The sequence below is a fragment of the Triticum dicoccoides genome, chromosome 2B (assembly GCF_002162155.2).
Source record: "Triticum dicoccoides isolate Atlit2015 ecotype Zavitan chromosome 2B, WEW_v2.0, whole genome shotgun sequence".
Taxonomy (NCBI): Eukaryota; Viridiplantae; Streptophyta; class Magnoliopsida; order Poales; family Poaceae; genus Triticum; species Triticum dicoccoides.
Window position 1 is genome coordinate 604966014 of NC_041383.1, and position 17153 is coordinate 604983166.

Below are 17153 nucleotides of genomic sequence, written 5' to 3' on the forward strand. Positions count from 1 at the left end.
TTAGTGTCCCCAGGGCAGCGCTGGCAGAGTTAGGGGTGGCTTCCAAATAGAGTACCAGTGGCTCAAGAGGGCGCGGCGCCACCATCACTGGCGGGCTGGTCAGGTATCTCTTGAGGTCTTGAAAGGCAGCGTCAGCTTCAGGGGTCCACACGAATGGCCCCTTCTTTTTCATCAGCTTGAAGAACAGGAGGGCACGTTCCCCCAGCTTGGAGATGATGTGCTTGATATGTCTCCAACGTATCTATAATTTTTGATTGCTCCATGCTACTTTATCTACTGTTTTGGACTATATTGGGCTTTATTTTCCACTTTTATATTATTTTTGGGACTAACCTATTAACCGGAGGCCCAGCCCAGAATTGTTGTTTTTTTGCCTATTTCAGTGTTTCGATGAAACAAAATATCAAACGGAGTCCAAACGGAATGAAACCTTCGGGAACGTGACTTTGTCACCGAACGTGATCCACGAGACATGGACCCTGCTCCAAGGAACAACCAAGGCGGTCACGAGGGTGGGGGCCGCGCCCTCCCCCCTGGGCGTGCCCCCTACCTCGTGGGCCCACTGTTGCTCCACCGTTGTACTCCTTCCTCCTATATATACCTTCGTACCCCCGACAAATCAAATACGGAGCCAAAAACCTAATTCCACCGCCGCAACCTTCTATATCCATGAGATCCCATCTTGGGGCCTGTTCCGGAGGTCCGCCGGAGGGGGCATCCACCACGGAGGGCTTGTACATCAACACCATAGCCTCTCCGATGAAGTGTGAGTAGTTTACTACAGACCTTCGGGTCCATAGTTAGTAGCTAGATGGCTTCTTCTCTCTTTTTGGATCTCAATACAATGTTCTCCCCCTCTCTTGTGGAGATCTATTCGATGTAATCTTCTTTTTGCGGTGTGTTTGTTAAGACCGATGAATTGTGGGTTTATGATCCAGCTTATCTATGAATAATATTTGAATCTTCTCTGAATTCTTTTATGTATGATTGAGTTATCTTTGCAAGTCTCTTCGAATTATCCTTTGGTTTGGCTAACTAGATTGGTAGTTCTTGCAATGGGAGAAGTGCTTAGCTTTGGATTCAATCTTGCGGTGTCCTTTCCCAGTGACAGTAGGGGCAGCAAGGCACGTATTGTATTGTTGCCATCGAGGATAAAAACATGGGGTTTATATCATATTGCTTGAGTTTATCCCTCTACATCATGTCATCTTGCTTAAGTCGTTACTCTGTTTTTAACTTAATACTCTAGATGCATGCTGGATAGCGGTCGATGAGTGGAGTAATAGTAGTAGATTCAAAATCGTTTCGGTTTACTTGTCTCGGACGTGATGCCTATACAAATGATCATACCTAGATATACTCATAACCTCTGTTGGAAAAGGCAATGCCTAGGAGGTGCTTCGGCACGCCTAGGCGCTAGGCAATAGCCAAACGCCTCGCCTAGGGCATAAATGGAGATCTAGGCATGGCAAGCAAGGAATTGCCTACACAAGCAAGAAATCATGCCACATACTACACAGATATGCCAAACGGGTTATATTCCAATGGCAGTAGATAGTAATTTACTTATTTATATGCCCTAAACAAATATCAACATCCATATAATAATCATAAATACATTACAAGTAAAAATTATATTACCGCCTAGGTCGCGCCTAGGGCGCTTAGGCACCGCCTAGGCACAAGGCGAAGGCTAACCGCCTCGCTTACGCCTACCGCTTTTTCCAACCTTGCTCATAACTATGCTCAATTCTATCAATTGCTCAACAGTAATTTGTTCACCACCGTAGAATACTTATGCTCTTGAGAGAAGCCACTAGTGAAACCTATGCCCCCCCGGGTCTATTCTTATCATATCAATCTCCATTACTTCAATACTTGCTTTGTTTTTACTTTGCCTTTTACTTTTCACTTTGCATCTCTATATCAAAAATACCAAAAATATTATTTATCATCTCTATCAGATCTCACCCTCATAAGTGACCGTGAAGGGATTGACAGCCCCTAATCGCGTTGGTTGCGAGTAGCTATCGTTTTGTGCAGGTATGAGGGACTCGTGTGTGATCTCCTAGTGGATTGATACCTTGGTTCTCAAAAACCAAGGGAAATACTTATGCTACTTTACTGCATCATCCTCTCCTCTTCGAGGAAATCCAACGCGGTGCTCAAGAGGTAGCAGTGCCCCAGTGAGGTCACGTAGCCCTCCAGCTTCTGCATCTCCTTGAGCGTCTACCAAGGGCTCATGTCTTTTATTACCTTGACCTTCTCTGGATTTGCCTCGATCCCTCTGTGCGATACTAGAAAACCCAGCAGCTTGCCAGAGGGAACTCCGAACACGTACTTCTCGGGATTGAGCCGCAGGTCCACCTTGCGCAAGCAAACATCTCCTACAGATCCTCAATTAGGGTCCTTGCCTCCCGAGACTTCACCACTATGTTATCAACATAGGCCTCAACATTTCTCCCGAGTTTCCTACCCAGGGCGATGTGCATCAGCCGCTGGAAGGTAGCCCCGGCATTGCGCAACCCGAAAGGCATGCAGGTATAGAAGTACACCCCGCAGGGGGTCAGGAGCGTCGTCTTCTCCACATCTTGCACAACCATCTTGATCTGGTGGTAGCCCGAGAAAGCGTCCAAAAAGCACAACAGGTCACACTCGACAGTGGAGTCAATGATCTGGTCGATGCGAGGGAGCGGGAAGGGATCCTGAGGGCAGGCCTTGTTGCGGTTGGTGAAGTCGACACACATGCGTTCCTTCCCTCCTTTATTGGGGACGAAGACTGGGTTTGCCAGCCATTCCGGGTATCGTACTTCTCTGATGACCCCAGCATCCTGCAGCTTGCGGGTTTCTTGGACGATGAACATCTGATTCTCGGTGGACTGTCAACGAGCCTTCTGCTTCACTGGGCGCACATTTGGGCATACCTTTAGGTGGTGCTCGATTATCCCCCTTGGGACCCCTACCAGGTCCTTGGGCTCCCATGCGAACACATCCTTGTTGGCGCGCAAGAAGCCAACCAACATTTTCTCTTGATCCTGAGGGAGGCCAGCTCCTATAGTGAAGGTGGCACCTGACGCCCCATCTTCATCGACTGGCACTTGCTTCGTTTCGGCTCAATCTTGGGAGAACAGATGCTTCTTCTTGGCTGGTGCTGCCCCTAGGGCCCCAGGGCCCCCTTTCTCGCTCGGTAGCACGGACGCCGCAGACCTAAAGGTGAGCTTGAGGGCCCGCAGTGCATCTTTGGTGTCCCCTGCCACCGTGAGGACACCCCTGCTACCTGGCATCTTCAAGAGGTTGTAAGCTGGATGAGTCACCGCGGTGAACTTGGCCAGGGATGGGTACCCGAGGATGACATTGTATGGCATGTCGATCCGGGTGATGTCGAAGTCGATGAGCTCGGTGCGGTAGTTGTTGCGGGTCCCGAAGGTGACGGGGAGGCGGATCTGCCCCAAGGGGCTGGTAAATCCATTGCCGACCCCGAAAAAGGGCTTGGTGAGGCGGAGCCGGTCGGGGGCACATGCAGCAGGCCAAATGCCTCCGCAGAGAGCATGTTGAGGCCGGCTCCGCCGTCGATGAGGGTCTTGGTGACCGCCACGTTGTAGATGGTGGGGGTGCCGAGCATCCGGAGCGCCCCCACTCCCACCGTGGTCACTGGATGATCTTCTGGGCCAAAAGTGAGGTCGGCCTTGGGCGCTGCCCAGCCCGGAGGAGCCCCCGAGCTCACCTGGGCAGCGCTAACTTGGCGGTAGAACTGCTTGATGTGCCGGTCAGAGGGTGGGGCCTGCGAGCCGCCTAAGAGACCTGCGACGACGAGAGGCGTCGGCACCGTGAAGCGTGCGATGAAGAGGTCGCGCAACTTCTCCCAGGAGGCCATAGAGGACTCAACAGGTTGAGCAACCAGGCGCGTGGTGCACCCATGAGGGCCATGGGGAGCCAGCTGGCCTTCACCTTGTAGTCTCCGCCAGCCGCCCAAACTGCCTCCTCGTACGCCTGGAGGAAGGCTGCCGGGTCCGCCACGCCGTCGAATCGTGCCGGCATCTCCGGCCTGAACTTGGGTGGCCACTCCACCCGTCGCAAGGCAGGAGTGAAAGCGCGGAGCCCCCCGGCTCCCTCGAAGGCGCGCGACGGCCGAGTCAATGAAGGAGCGCCTGCCATCGAGGCCGATGGTGTGATGTGGCAGATATAGCAGCGGATTTCTGACGCACCCCCACCTGGCGCGTCAAATGTCGGATTTCGGATTCCGCAAACCCTTGATAGGTTCAAACTCTCGGGTGCGTGTGGAGATCTCAACCTACCTAGCCTGCCTACTCGCGATCCTCTAAGCCTAGCGCGTCAAGCTCAAAGGGACAGAGAGACACATTAGTTTATCCTGGTTCGGGCCACCTTGCGTGTAATACCCTACTCCAGCGTTTTGGTGGATTGCCTCGAGGGGATGAGGATGAACTAGTACAGTGGATGAACTGGCCTCAGGAGGTGAGGTGTTCTTGAGCTCGGGAGAGCTGGTGAGGTGGTCGGGTAAGAGTGGATCCGACCCCTGTTCTACTCTTTTCCTCTCGGTTCGCCCCCTTCTATGGTGGTGGCTAAGTCCTATTTATAGTGGCCTCGGTCCTCTTCCCAAATGTTGGCGGGAAGAGATTCCACAACGACCAGATTTGAAGGGGGACATGAAGTACATCCTATCCTGCCTAAGTGGTGTTTTCCTGCGAGAAGCCTCTGGTCGTGACGCTGCGGTGGGCTCGGCGATGACCTCCGTCCTGCCGTCCTGGCGGTCTTGGTCTTGTTTCACCGAAATGGAAACATTTGATTGATTCCTCGGGACTCCGTGCCTGCTGCTTGCCTCTTTTGCAACAAAGAGGAAACTGGTACCCTGCGCCCGCCTGGCCTTGGTCGTCATGGCTCACGTCAACTGAGCCTCGTGAGGTCCACCTCGCATAGAACTCTCCGCCCGCCGGGAGCCAGCCTAAGGAGGCCGATCCCCTTAGGGGTCTTGGCGTCGTCTGTCTCGCGAGGCTTGGCCCCTCGCGAGGGTCGGCCCCTCGCGAGGGTCTTGAGTCGTTGATGTTGAAGCTGGGCCGTACCAAGCCGTCGATGGAGTCACGCAGTGGGCTGCAGGCTGGCAAGTCTGGGTACCCCGTATTTAGAACGCCGACATTTTCTTATTTAAGTGTGAGTCATCTCAGAAAAAAAATGCTTAATTGACATGTACTACTTCCATTCCTAAATATAAGACATTTTAGAGATTTCTATATGGACTACATATGGACCAAAATGAGTGAATCTACACTCTAAAATATGTCTATATACATCCATTTTCGCATATGAGTGGGCATTTTGGAGACCGAGCTCCATGAAGCCCTTTATCTTGAAAAAATCAAAATTTGAAAATTCCAATTTTAAATAATTCTGAAAAAAATACAAATGTATGCAAGGATGTAAAGTTTATGTGTGCAAAATTCTAGAATGAAGTACCTTGTATTGCGAGCTGCACAAAAAGATAAAATCATAGACTTTGAGGATGAATAGTACATATGCTAGGTTTCCTTGGGACATCACCATGCCATGCTGGTCCGAACTCCGGAGCCTGGACGGCTGGACAACGCAACATCCCATGTGGAAAAGAACGGCCTGCGTATTGTCGTAAGCCGGAAGGGACTCAATGCACACAGCTAATGTTTATTGCTTACCCGCAAAAAAAAGAAGCTAATGTTTACTGCTTGAATTTGCCGAGCATAGGTACGTGGGGCGAATCGGTAGCAACACGTACGTTGGGTGAATCCAAAGACAATCGACCATAGAGGACTTGTGGGAGCAGAAGTCAAAATCCAGCTAACAATCATTAGTGCTCAATGCGTACAATGCTTTAAGCTACCAAATATTTTCTGACGACTGATGCAATGTCACCTGCTCCTGTCCAGGTCTCCAGGACATGCTGCTTGTGCCTAGGATGGGGTCGATTTCTGGAGTTTTTAACCGCATTGGCTTCCCAGACCGGGAGCTGCACGCACGCCTGCGCCGCGACTCCAGAGCTGCTCCTACACGTCGCTCAGAGCCATGTACAGTCGAGCAAACGCACGGGGTGCAGGCTGCTAGTGGTTGGACCGACCCATTTTCCTTTGTCATTTTTTTCTTTCTATTCCATGTTTTTCTTTGGTTTTTGATTGGGTCTCCAGCTTTTTCACTTCAGGTTTTCAATTGAGATTTTGTGTTTTTCTATTCATTTTTTTTCAAATTTCTGAACGTTCTTTCATTCATGAACACTTTTGGATTTCTTAAACAGCTATTTCAACTAATGCACAACTTTTAAAATTCACAACCATAATTTAAATTCTCAAACTTTTTTAAAATTGACGCACACTTAATTTGTGTACTTTTCTTAAATTTGTCAAGATTTTTTAAGAATTCATGAATATTTTATTTTTAAAACATGTCACATTGTTTATTTTTTAAATTTATAAGCATTTTTAGTTTTATAAAGTAAGAGTGGAACATAAAATAGAAAAGTAATAAAAATGGAAATACGGAAAACCGTACAAAATGGGAAATCCAAAGAACCAATAAAACCAAATGAAAAGAAAAACCGGGTGCAAACTAGCCCGACAGTACGCGCCTATGTGCTATGTCGACTATTCCTTGCAGTGAGTAACGAATAAGAATAACATATTATTCTTTGCTCTTAGCAAGAGATGCACCGAACCAAAAACGTCGAGCGAAGTAACCATAAATTCTTTCCAGTTTTGTCATTTTCAGTGTTACGTGGCTTGTAACTTGACTTTTACTATATGAGCGAGACGCGTAATACCACGCAAAAAATTACTACCAGGTCCACAGAATGCGTCTAGATAAGTAGGAAAGCAAACGAATTGAACGCATCGACATCCCTGGCTCGTTCTTGGCTGCTGGTTCAGAAGAAAAAGGTCAACTATTGTTTTATTTGGTTTTAAAAAATAAAAATTCACGAAAAGTTGATGAAATTTATATTTTTCGCAAACTCTCAAAAGATTTCACGAGGTCGAAAAACTTCGTGAATTAATAAAAAGTGCACGAATTTGAAAAGTTCGCGAAGTAAAAAAATCGACGAACATAAAAAAAGTTCATGAACTAAAAGAATGTTCAAAAATTTCAAAAAAGTTTGAGAATTTGGGAAAGTTAATGAATTCATAAAATTATCAAAGCCGAAAAAAGTTCAGGAATTCAAATATGTTTTGAAATTTGGAAAAAAATTATGAATTCAAAAATTCCACAGACACCAAAACAGTTCATAAAATTTTAAAAGTTTTCAAATCAAAAAATATGTCTCAGTTTTAAAAAAGTGCTTGAACTTGAAGAAAAAATCATGAAATTTAAAATGGGAAAGTAAAAATGCAAAGAAAAGCGAAAAATAGGAAAAAAGTTCATGTATTTGAAATGTTTTTCAGATTCCTGAACCAAATTGGTGAACCTTTTTAAGATCGATGAACTTTTTCAAATTCAAAAAAAGAAAAAAAACGTGTCTTCAATTTTTTTCACAAAATTTGAATTTTTCCCATGAATTTGAAAATGGTTCATGATTTTGATCAAGTTTCAAAGATTTGGAAAAAGATCACGAATTTGAATAAAAATCAATAATTAGAATTTGTTTTGTGGATTTGGAAAATATTCACAAATTTGATGAAAGTTCATGGATTTCATAGATTCAAAAAAATTAGGGATTTTATTAAAAAATTGTAGGTTTGAGAAAACGTTCATGTATTAGAAAACGTTCATCGCTTTGAAAAAAAAGAAAAAAAAATGTAGAGAAACAAACTAATACGAAAATAAATATGAGACAAAGGAAAAATGAAAACCCCCAGAGAAAACCGGCCAAACAAACACATAGAAAACATCCAGAGAGAAAATACCGGCCTGAGGAATATATGGGCCGACCCATAGAAACATTATGGGGGCGTCATGCAGTGTATACAAAGTAAGCGGCGTTATGGCGTGGAATAGGAAATAGCTACCAACTCGCTTACTTAGGGGGAATATGCCAGACGTTTGTTTGGAAGGAATAACATGTAAGGAAATAGATTGCTAAAAAATGGGCTGGGTTACTAAAAAATTTAAAATATAGAAAAACAATTAATAAGTTTTCCTTTTTATTGTTTTGAAAATGTTTTTGGATTTGAAAAAAGTGATCATAAAGTTAAAAAAAACATAAACTGAAACTATTCAGTTTTTTAAAGTTTGTGAAATATAATTTTCTTTCCATGAATTTAAAATCTAGAAAAAAACAGGAAATACAAATAAAAAAAGGAAGAAAACATAATCAGAGACCGACCAAAAACTATAGAAAACCAAGAAAGCAGGGCGCAAAATACGAGCCAGAAGATACAAAGAGTGAAATACAAAAAAATGCAAGAAAAACTGGACAAAAACTGTTGAACCCGAAGAAGAATAAATGAAGGAAAAAATATTGGTTTGGTGTTCTTGTACTAGGATGGCCCATTAGCAGGTGAGTGCACACGATTAGCATGGTCGTTTTCGGCCCTCTTCGATTGTGACCGTCTTGAGGATTTCAAACCGACTCATGGTCAGACAGGGGGATACCATCTCGTCATATTTATTTTTGATGGCAGTCGAAGGACTTTCTTATTAACTATAAGAGAGATACAATGAATCTGTTTAGATTGGACTACAAGTGGCACATACAACACCTAGGGCGAGTCACTTATTTGTTTGTTGATGATAGATTGTTCTTTATGAAACAAATCGACCATGCAACACACGATCATGATGTCGATGCTGCAAATTTATTGTCATGCCTCGTGGGCAGAAAATTAACCTCGACAAGTTGTTAGTAGTTTTTTAGTAAGCGGTGCTCTGATAAACTAAGAAGGGGAAGTGAAAGATGCTTTGAATATGCAACAAGAAGTTCTTTGTAAAAAGTATGTTGGGCTACCAACCGATGTTGGGGATCGAAGAATGGTGTATTTAAATATCTGAAGGATAGATTATGTAAGAATACATGGGCTGGTTGAGCAAATACTATAAGTGGGAGGCAGGGAGGTTCTCATTAAGTCTATGGCACAAGGTCTCCCAACATATGCCATGGGTTGTTTTAACATATGCTATGGGTTGTTTTAAATTGCCAAGGTGGTTGTGTGAACATATAGAGTCACTGATTCTCGAATTTTGGTGGGGAGCTAAAGAAGGTAAGAGGAAGACAACGTGGGTGTCTTGAAAAGATATGACTCGGCCAAACATCTAGGAGGTATGGGATTCAACAAGATGGAATTGTTTATCCTTGCATTATCAGCGAAGCAGGGTTAGATGCTACTGCAATATCTGAGTAACCTGAGTGTGTAGATCTTAAAGGCACAATACTATCCTAACATCTTGTTGCCGAGTTGTGCTCTCGACCCTCACAGATATGGAGGTCAGTACTAGATGGCTGTGAGGTGCTCAAACAAGGTATAATCAAGATAACTGGAGATGGAAGAACAACCAATATATATAATGATAATTGGTTGCCGAGGGAGAACACGATGGGGTTTGGATCCCGTTAGAAACAACAAACTATAATTTGTCCATGAGTTAATTGACCAAGCAGCCAAGGCGTGGAATGAGGATACCATTGAGGAACATTCTATGCCGATGGATGCAGAGGTAATCAAGAAGATTCCTTTGCCCACAATGTCATTTGATGATGAATGGGCCTTGTACTAGGAGAACTAGGCGACTTTTTGGTTAGGTTAGCGTACCACATGTTGATCGATACTCGTAATCAAAGCGAGTCCTGGCTTAATAGAACATTAGGAGCTTCTAACCCCCGATGTTGAAGGCAAAGCATGGACTAGAATGTGGAAGCATAACATCCAATCAAAAGTGAATATGTTTGCGTATCATTTGGCGTGTTAGAGCCCGCCTACTGCTGACATGGCACAACATCGCAGCAGAAAAATACATGCATAGTGTGTGAAATCATGGGGGGCTCATGGAGACACTCCCTACTCAAGTGCAGGATGGCTAGAAGAGTGTTGGTGTTAGTAGATGAGAGTTTATATGATGAGTTGAAGCAATGTGGAGAGCCATGAGCAAAGAATTGGTTATTTGTGAAAGTGCTAGTATTCGACTAGAGGGGGGGTGAATAGGCGATTTTTATGAAAGTCTTCAAAACATTGGTGCTTTGAAGACAAACAATAAAAATGAACCTATTGATATGCAGCGGAAGGTAGACTACACTAGACAAGCCATAGTCAAGTAAGCAATGTAGTTAAAGCACGAAGACTATCAGCAGCTAGGTAGTATGGATCAGGATGGAAGATAGTATGAAGCCAAATAGTAAACAAACTTCACACAGTGAAGTCAATCAGATCAGGCAAATGAGCAAAGACTTTAGGAAGACAAACTGTAAGTAAAGAGAGAGAGGAAGGATAGAACCAGTTGTTCAGGGAGGACAAGGGGTTTGTTGGACCAGTTCTAGTTGCTGTGACAACTGTACGTCTGTTTAGGAAGGCTGAGATTCAACTCAGAAGACCGCGTCTTCACCTTATTCCCCTTGAGCTAAGAACACTTAGTCCTCGCTAAATCACTTTGGTAAGTCTTCAAGGGAGACTTCCAAACCTTCGCAGACTTCGTTCACCGGCAATCCACAATGACTCTTGGATGCTCAAAACGCGACGCCTAACCGGCTGGGGGATTCATAGTCCTCAAGTATAATAAGTCTTTAGATCACGCGGAGAGAAAGACTTCAGTGATGCCTAACAGTCTTTGGCTCTAGGTGTTTTGGGCTTTGTCCTCGCAAGGATTACTCTCTCAAATGCTTTAGAGGTGGGTTGCTCTCAAACAACAAAAGCCATGCACTAAATCTTAGCAGCCACCAACTTATGGTGTAGGGGGTGGGCTATTTATAGCCAGGAGGCAACCCGACCTGATTTGTCCAAAATGACCCTGGGTCACTAAGGAACTGACCCGTGTCCAACGATCAAATTTTGAACACACATGGCAGCTTAGCTTGGGCTATAAGCAAAGCTGACTCATCCAACTCTGGATAAGATTTTCTCTCATTGTCTTCGCTCGAAGACATAGGATTTGGTTGAGCATCACTTCAGTCACTCTGACTTTGTTCACTTGGACCCCACTTAACAGTACGGTGGTCCCTATGACTCAACAAAGAAGAAAAGGAAACTATGAAACAACCATGTCTTTGCACTCCATAGTCTTCATGCGATGTCTTCTCTAGTCATAGTCTTACATGTGAATATCTTCACAGACCACCATTGTCTTCAATGTATTCACACATTTTTAGGGGTCATCTCTGGTAGGTAAACCGAATCAATATGGGACTACTACCTGTGTTATCCTGAATTCTCACAAACACATTAGTCCCTCAACCAAGTTTGTCGTCAATACTCCAAAACCAACTAGGGGTGGCACTAGATGCACTTACAATCTCCCCCTTTTTGGTGATTGATGACAAACTGGTTGAAGTTTTCAACGGGGATAAAAGTATGTGAAAGTTTAGTGTTGTGAGTATTGTCTTCATACATATGACGAGGCTCCCCCTGAAGATGTGCATATAAACGATTTGCTTTTGAATGCAAATGCACACGGCAGGTTTTGCTTTGTGGAGGCCATCTTCAAAGTGTGAAGACAATACATGATGCATATAGAAAGATAATGAAGATAGTGATATGCATAATGGAAAATGGACGTCTGCAGAATGACTTCATGCGGGATTTATCATCGCATCACAAAGTGGCAGTAAAAATAGCAGACGACCATCAAGTTTAAGTGTTACAACTCAAAGAACCAAATGTATCAAAAGACGAGAGTTGTAAAACTTGGCAAAATAATGCAACCACCCATAAGGACTCGATTGAAGACTATCAACTCATATGCTTCTCCCCCTTTTTTCAGTAATGACCAAAAAGGGTTGAAGACATAGAGCGTCTACTCGTTTCCAGAAGGAGCAGGGTCGGCGTTGGAGTTTGGTGGTGCAGAGGGGCCTGGTGCAGAGTCGAGATGCAGTGTAGCCAATGTCGGTGAAGTGGCGTCATCTTCTTCAACGACGACATTCGCAACAACAGTTGCAGCCGAAGATGAATACTCAGAATCTTCAAGTGAGGGAGTGCGGCGCCAGCTTGCATTTGGTGGAGGCTTGGAATCAAACTTGAAGCTCTCGGTGAAGCCATCTGCTCACAGATCGTCTTCAGAGCATAGCAGAGTGAGGCTTTTCCAGGACCGCCGTGCATTCTCATGGGCAACAAATGAGTTCTTGGTGGCCAGATTGCGAATGCAATTGACATCTACCAAGAGATTGTGCATCTGACGCTTCAACCAGTCGTGGTGCTTATCCTGCTTCTGATGTAAGGCCACAAGTAGTTCCCGGTCATTGAGTACACGAGAACGCTTCTGAGGCCTTTGGGCAATCGTACTGGCAGTGGCTTCAGTATTTGCACGATGAGGTATACACATATTGCTAGCCAGAGGATAAGCAGTATTTGCAGCATTGGGGACATGAACTCCTTCTATAGGTTGCGAGAAGCTGTGATTTTCAATATTTTGATGACATAGAGGCTCCTTGGCAAGCTCGGGATAGATGGCTTCAACTGACAGATCAACCTCGGGCAGAAACATAAGATGGTTGCATGCTAAAGGCTGATAATTGACGGAAGAATGGAGTTTGATTAGGTGCATTACCCATGGAGCATAGAACTTCAAGCCAAATAGATCAATCCCAGATCCAGCAAGTTGTCTGATGAAGAAATCCTGGGAGTTGAATCTGATGCCATTGACAATGTAGAAGACCAAAGTCTTCATGGCTCTTTCAAGTTTGGCTTCAGAAGAATGTCCCTTGGTTGGCCATAGAGTACACCTCAGTATGTGATAGACTGTGCGAGGCAAGTACTCGAGGTCCTTGACAAGGAATTCCTTGGGATATTCTTCATCTTGAGGCAATGGCTTCATTAGGCTAAGCATCTGACTCATATTTGGTTCAGGCCTCTGAAAAATGCTCTGCAGTTCTTCTCTGTGATGCTGACAACCAAGTTCATACAGTTCATCTGGAGTGGGAAGGGAGGTAAGCTCGATGATGTCTTGAGCTTTAGCTTCATGGTGAACATCTCCTGTCATCCACTCGAGGATCCATGTCTTCGGATCCCGGTTGTAGCCACGAATGTGAAGAGTAGCATAGAACTGCAGTAGAAACTCTTCATTCCAGTGCTCTTTGGCAGTGACGAATTGCAGAAGACCAGCATCTCGAAAGTAGTCCAGAGCTTCTTCAAGATAGGGAAGCCCATCAATAGCTTCACAATCAAGACACATGTGAGGGAAGATTCGCTCTTGATTGTAGAGGACGCGGGAGTAATAGCTACGCTGTTGATGGCTCCAGAAGCGATCAGAAGAGATCTTGGGCTTCGAGTATGGATTCTTGGCACTGCCAAAGAATATATTGTGTGCCCTGAAGCTATTTACACTGAATGATCCTGGAGATGTAGCAGCACCTGGAAGCCTTGGAAGCCTCGGCTTAGGCTTATGAACTTGCGGTCGCTGCTCCATGTGATAATCATACTGTGGTTCGGGAGCAGTGGGAGGAACCATGATTGGCCAGCGAACTATGACCAACTCCCCCTCACGATTGTAAGCTGTTTCCATAGTGTGAGGCCTTGGAGGAGGAATTGCGCCGTCAGTGGGGACCGGCGTCACAGAAGCTTCATGATTCAAATTAGCTTCAGGCTCCACATGATCTTCAGCCAAGACAGGGTCATTGGTTTCAGCCGTGCTTGTGGCAGCCTCATTGGTCTCAACCTCCATTTGGTCAACAACCGGAGGGTCTTGCACAATCACATTTTCCTCGAGAATGACTTGATCCGGGGCAGGGGGTGTGGCAACTCTCTCTTCTCTTCTTTCTTCTTCATCGGCTGATGCAGCCAGAATGTCTTCAGCAGCTTTGGCTTTAGACACAGGAACCGTCACAGAAGGATTCTCGTTAGGGAACACTTGACGTGCCATTGAACTGGATTGTTGTGAAACTCCTTCTAGGATGGTTGACATGAAGACCGATGGCCTGAGACCCTTGCGAAGCTGTTGGAACACGGGCGACGCCTTTGGCGATGGTGTGGTATCCATGTAGTTGTCGTCATTCAGCACTTGATTCGTAACTGGTGCTGGCGGAGTACGAGGTGTTTCATCATGAACTGGGGTTTCTTCTTGTGGGCGCTCAACCCATGAATCATCTTGAGCGATTGGCGTCAATGGACGACCAATGTTGATGTATTCGCTGCATGTTGGAGTAGGCGATGATACCAACTGATGCTCGAGTTGAGGAAGGACATCATCATCAACAACATTGTCATCATGACCAATGTCTTCAGCTGTGTTGGGGTCAACAGCTGGAACTTGTTCTTCTACATGAGCCTCTGTGGAAGCAGGCTGGTGGATCACAACACGTCGTTCTTGATTTATGGTAGCAGGAGGAGCAACTGATATGGGTTCAACAATGAGTGGCTGAGAAGCCACATACCGCTCTTTCTTTGAAGACTTAGTTCCCTTAGTCTTCAACTTTTTTCTTGAAGGAGCATCATCAGATGCATCCTTGTGCTTGCACTTCTTGGCTTCGTCTTCTGCTGATCTTGTCTTCTTCAACTCTGAAGTTGCTGAGGGGACCTTAGGCTTTGAGCCTGTCATGCTGGCAGGGAAGACAATGTGAGGTTCTTCCCGCCTTGGTGCAGTTTGGGTCACAACAGGCTTCTTCAGTTTGGCAACCATCCTGGGATCGATACTAGGGCACCCAAGAGCTTTGTGCTTTTTAGCTTCATTGTGTGCTTGAACACATTTCTCTACAAGGTACTTCATGCGCTCTCGTGAGCCTTTAGCTTTAGTGCGCTTCTTATGTAATTCCTCCTTGAGGTCATGCATCATCTGCTTGAAGATTTGAACATCTGCCACGCTGAGCTTGGCCATGTTCTTCTTGAAGTGAGCCTTCTCATAATCAATCTTGTTTTTCAGCTCAACAATCTTCTGAGCTAAGGCCAATTCACCAACAATGGCTCCATGGAAGGTGATGCTGATGTCCACACGGAGCTGAAGATCATCAATACTGATGTCCTGGTTATCGAACCACTCATCGATGAAGTTATTCAGAATATCAACATCAAAGAGGGGCAGATCGTTGAAGATTTATGCCTCTTGCTTGCTCTTGATGAGCATCTCCAGAGCATCATCACCAAGATCTTCATCACTTGACAGATCAATGGCTTCATCTTCGTTGCGCAGAACAGCAAGCGGAGTCAGGGGTTGCCCAGTGACCTTCTTGGGCAATGGCTTCACGATCCTCTTGGACACGCGAGATAAGTCTTCAGACTGCACACTGGATTCAGGCGGTGCAGTCTTCAGAGTCTTCCTTGTTGAAGCTTTTGGTGAAGAAGATGGCTTGGCAGCTTTTGTTTTCTTCATCTTTTTCTCATTTGGAGGTGGGGGAGCATCTTCAGAATCAGCTTCACCACCAGATTGATCCACAGCTGCTCTCTGAGCAGCAATGTGAGACACAAACCCATCGAAATTGGCAAATGGACCAATTCTATTCTCTTTAGCTTCACATGTCCCATCAAATCTTGGAGCGGAGGGACCAGGGTTGAAGTTGAGGCCAAACTCCTTTTGATTCTTGACAGCTGAATCTTTAGCAAACTGATAGTTGCGCTTGAACACATTGTCATCACGACACCATAACAAAGAAGATGGGTCGGCGGCTTCAGGCTGTGGTCCTCTGACCATGCAAGGATAGAATTTCTGCTCAATGGCCTCAGCCTTGCTCTTTGGCACCAAGCCACGATAGAGGCAGTCACCCCATGGTTGCTTGATGGCATTCTTTTCAGCATATTCAGGCATGACAAACCTGTACTTGAACCATTCCTCAGCCCAATATCTTCGGATCCACCGAATCCGATTTTTGCGCTGGTTGTAACTCTCCTCAGGATCTGACTTGTATTATTCATATAGATTAGGAGGCAAATCTAGTGCAGTGTTGCCTCGGTGTTGCCTTCCACCCTTGTGTGTAGACTTCTCTGAAGCCATGATATTCAGACTGATTGGCTTCAACACAGTGAATGGCTTCTGTCTGCTGGTCATACAAGAACTGGCTTCAGGAGATTCAATGTGACACTGTAGGAATTCTACAAATGAATGCAGACTTGAGAACCAAGGGATTCTCCCACAGACATGTACCTATGACAACATTAGAGATGCGAGGGAAGGGGAAGAGGTCATATGCATTCTCAAAAGATTTTGAAGATAAATCAGTTTAGAAGACATTGACCTCATAGTGCGAAGACATTCACTTATTTGGAGAGAGTTGGTTCCAGATTTGTACGAATCCATGAATAAGTACAAGTGAGAAATCCAGCTAGTTACGAAGCATAAGTGAATATACTTGGCATGGTATGAGATACAGAAGAGAATAAATCCAGATTTGGAAGTGAAGAAACCACTTTTGGTTGAAGTGGATGGATTTGACGGATCAAAAAGGCAGTAAAAATAAGATTTAATTACCACAGATGAACTGCTAGACGAGGTTGAAAAGAGGCCGAGCAGTTCAATCTCCCGCGCCCTAACTTGGCGGCGGAATACACCTACGGCGGCGGCGGAGAGGACGAGGTCCACGGCCGGCATGAGGACGGCGTCGAAGAAGTCGCGACAGCTAAGCGCTTCGTCTCCAGCGCCGACGCGAGCTAGCAGAGGCGCTAGGGTTTGTGCGAGATGGCGAGGTGGAAGAACAGATATTGACCACACGGGTGAATATTTATAAGGAGGAGGGGAGCGCAGCGCAATTACGCAGGTGCCCCTGGTGGTTCACATGAGAGACACGTGGCGTGCATGCAACTCATTGAAAGTTGTTCCATGTTCCCACGCATGCCTGGATTGTCGGGTGGTCGTTCCAGCTTCACCGGTTTTCAGGCAATAAGGGTACAACATTAAAACGGATTTAAATGTTTTGTCAGTTTGTCCTCTGCTGACAAGGACTCAGAAAAGACAATTGACAGTTTTCAATAGAATGCATATGATTTGGACAGATAGAGTTGAGGTAGCAGCACATAATAGGTTAGGGTCCGATCACATTCAGTTAGATCAATAAAGATTCAAGAATGAAGACATAGCTATAAGTGAATGCGGTAGAGGATAGAACACACACACACACA